The sequence below is a fragment of the Desmodus rotundus genome, chromosome X (assembly GCF_022682495.2).
Source record: "Desmodus rotundus isolate HL8 chromosome X, HLdesRot8A.1, whole genome shotgun sequence".
NCBI lineage: Eukaryota > Metazoa > Chordata > Mammalia > Chiroptera > Phyllostomidae > Desmodus > Desmodus rotundus.
In genome coordinates, this window is record NC_071400.1 from 56,767,630 (window position 1) to 56,771,669 (window position 4,040).

The window sequence follows — 4,040 nt, forward strand, 5'->3', positions numbered from 1 at the left end:
CTCAACTGTCAAACTTTTGATGGGGAAGTAATAAGTGTTCTAATATACTTATCATTCCAGATGTCTGACTCACCTGCTGCTGAATAAATGCCTGACCTGGGGGTTCCATCACTACTATACAAATTCTCTCAGATGCTTTTGCATTTAAAATCAACTCTGCCCCATTAGGGTTCAGAAAAGGCCAAACAAAATCTTTATATTACCATAGGAAGGTGTCCTTCTACCACCTTAGGTTACATGTCAATGAAGATTTTTGGACATCAGAGAATCCCCAAATATCAATATTTCAGTAGGCCAAGGACTCCCCTTAAGTTGGCACTCAACGATTCCATTCTGTAGGCGAGCTTGGATCTCCAAATATGAAAGTCCATAGGGCACATTGCACAGATGGATTTTTGGTAAAGTGGCTGAAAACATAGGGTGGGGCAAAAGTAAGTTTACAGTTGTTTTATGGAAAATAAAATAATAATTAGTAAATAATAACACGAGAAAAAAACTCTGCATTTCATGTACTCACAACTGTAAACCTATTTTTGTCCCACACTGTATGGTCTTTGGTATGAACACACAACATTAAAATATTCATGTAGGGATTTTGCCATGGCAGCCATTGAGTAACAGCAGCCATGGCTCTTCACTACCCCATGGCCATGGGCCTCAACAAGGTCCACAATGTGACAAAGAACATGAGCAAGCCGAGGCACAGCTGCCACTGCAGGGGCCTCACCAAACACACAAAGTCCTTGTGGGACATGATCTGAGCAGTGTGTGGCTTTGCACCCTATGAACAGTGAGCCATGGAGCTGCCCAAGATCTCTAAGGATAAGAGGGCCCTGAAATTCATCAAGAAAAGAGTGGGGACACACATCCATTCCAAGAGGAAGAGAGAGAGGAGCTGAGCAATGTCCTTGTAGCCATGAGGAAGGCAGCAGCCAAGAAGGACTGAGCCCTATCCCCTCTGTGTAATAAAACCTCTTCAGGAAAAAAAAAATGCATGTATACTCTCTGAATTAGTCATTTGAGGCAAATTGTGAATTACAACTTCCCTGACTATACGAGGCTGATATCCTCTCCTATCTCAATTGCAGGCCTAGGGTAGACACAAAGGAAACGTGACTACCACAAACCACATCAAATTTCCAGGAGCTCCTTCCAGTCTTCTTGTGAGCTCCTAGGACAGTTTGAAGCAATTAAAACCATGGTGTGGATTGGATCTATCCCCTGGTCTCACAGACCCTTCATACACATGAGCTATAAGCTAAGATGTGTGTATCTTATAATCAGAGGAGACAGACATGGCTGCAGGGGTCAAAAAAATAGGTAAAGTCTAAAGAAAGAACGAGTCAACCAAGGGGGCTAACCAACATGGGGCACCAAATTCAAGGATGTACAAATCATTGTGTATAATCTAAGGGAGAAAAATCCTGGATCTGGGGTCGTTAAGGATATGATTTTTGCTCTAGGACATGGACAGATCACAGAGCTCCCTCAGTTCTAGAGTGAAAAAGCCCACCACAGGCCACCCACCTATCCAGGCAATATTTGGCTGAATGATTCTACTCCCCAGGTCTCTGTATACTGAGAACATATAAAAGCATTCTGGCTCTTGGAAACAGGAAGCCTTGTTCTAGATTTTTGACTTTTTTGCTTTATAAGTCATTGCATAGTATTTCAGTTAGGATGAGTCTGTTCTCACTTCTGGCACCCTCACACAGTTCAAGACTGAGAACCAGACTGTAGAATTGGAGTTTTTAACCTCAAGTCCATGATCTTTTAGGATGGGTCTTTAGGAGTTCTATAAACTCTGTCAAATTATATGTATAAATGTGTGTATGTACATATGAGCATATGGGAGTATGAAGATTCTTTCAGATTCCCAAAGTGGCCCATGACTCAAAAAAACATTAAAAACTCACTTTTCTAGCTTTGTCGTTGGTGTCGAAGGTGCTTAGAGTGTAGTGTGCCTGAAGAGGGCATGGAAAATTGGTGCTAGTCCTTCCCCACACAATTCCTTGTCCTATGCATCTCTTCTATTTGGCTGTTCCTGAGTTGCATCTTTATAATAAATCAGTAATAGTAAGTTTAAAAAAAAGTTGCAGAATGTGGTGACCCAACTAAAAAGCTGTTCTTGAGAAAACATACCCACCATTAACCATCACCCCTAAATGGCACCTAGGTACCTAGATGGCATTATTGTATCCCCTAAGTTGCAACAATTCAGTGTTTGATCTATACCAGGCTTGACCATTTCTATTATTCCTAAAGATTGTCAGAAAAGATTTTATCACTTCTTCCAGTTATAATCCAAAAAGAAAGTTATCCTCGGAGTAAAATAATTATGTCATTATTTGCTACCTCACCTCACCATTAATTCCTCACCTCACAGATAAGTTTGTCATTTTTATACTGCCAACTCTTGGTATAATTGGCTCATCTTCCAGGAATTAGCAGAGAGACCTAGTAGAAGCCTAGTTTCTCAATCCAAAAACATACAGTTTTCTTTACCATGTGATGTATTAGGGATCTAAAAGAGTTTACATTAATCTCATCATACTTAAATAAAAACATGATTGCCCATTAACAGCAGAGGACAATGTATGAACTTGAAAACTACACAGATGTCCTCTCAGACAGAGAAAGCATTTATTGTACAAAGTCAAATACACTGAAAATAACATCATGTATTTATTGTGGTGGTGGATTTAGGCAAAATCCCACAGAGAAAAGCTTTTTCTTGGCTTTAGAATTGGCTGCTATCCAAACTTCACAAACTATAAACAATGAAATCTTTTCCATGAAGAAAGTTAAGAGTGGGACTCACTTGGGGTCTCCAACTTCCTGAGGAAGTTCTCAAGCCATAAGTCAGTAATATTTTCATCAGCCTAGGTTGCAGGCAGGATAAATGACCTAGCCATGAATGCACACATTGACAGGGGACTGTGAGAAGAGCCCTCAGGAAATGCCTGCAAAATGCTGACTCCCATCTCAGTGGGCCTGGAGAGGAAGTCCCATTGAAGGTGTTCCATCACAGTGGAAAGTTGAGCTCCTCCAAGCATGTCTCACTCCAGTGAAACACAATGGCTCTGTTGTTGCCTTTCTGTGGAAACAAGTTTCTTGTTTTACTAAGCAGCCTAATGCAGGGAACATGCTGGTTGGGCTTTTATATTATATTAATCAAAGAAGGTTTAAGATGGCCTGAAGTCAGGTCATAGGCACTAAAGCCTAATGACGATCTAGTCCAGATTACAATTTTCTCTGTGATTACTGCTGCTCCAGCTGGGCAGATGTCCACATATTTTACTATATTTTCCTGAGGTGTTGATGCTTTCCATCTTTTGAAGATGTAAATTTGTGATGTGTGAAATGAATAGTATTGTACCAGTTCCTTTGAAAACCCCCGAAAAGAAAGCCATTTAGAAAAAAGTATTTTTCCTTCAGGTCACTTGATTGATTCCACCTCAGGATGATTGTTAACAGACCTCATTACTAAGGCTTACTTTCTAAATATCAAAGTTTCAGTGCATTGAGAAAAAGAGGGGAGAAAGTGGTGCTGAGAGGAGGTCAGGAGAAATATGGAATGATCAGAACTCTCAGCAGCTGGACCATTTGGGATCCAGGCCCCAAAGAAGGAGTCCATTATTGCTGGGGGGCCGATAACAATGGTCTCAAGTCCCCAGAAAGTTTGTGTGAATGATCCTCATTCTGTTTTCAAGCACTGAAATATCAGCAGGGTGTTCTTGGGATTAAAAAAAAGAAAAATGGGGTCACCTCCTACTACCCAGTAAATCACAGCCATGCCCTGCACAAGAGCCTTTTCAGGGCTTTGGTCATCACTTGAAAAGAGTGGAAAGTTGAAGGTGATGAAGGACAACTATGCAATCCCAGAATACTTGCAATGAAACAATTAGGGTTCAGAAGACTTTGATGCATAGATCTCCCACAAAAAGAAGTATCATTAGGAAGTTTAATGGACACTTATGTACCCTTAATTAGAGCTTTTTTATGGGCAATGATGGGTATCAATGAGTAAATACATATAG

General features: G+C 40.6%; 1 pseudogene; it reads left to right on the plus strand.

Annotated features, from left to right (window-relative positions):
- The first annotated feature begins 626 nt into the window (after positions 1-626).
- LOC112296326 (large ribosomal subunit protein eL36-like) lies at positions 627-946 on the plus strand (annotated as a pseudogene).
- Positions 947-4,040: the final 3,094 nt, after the last annotated feature.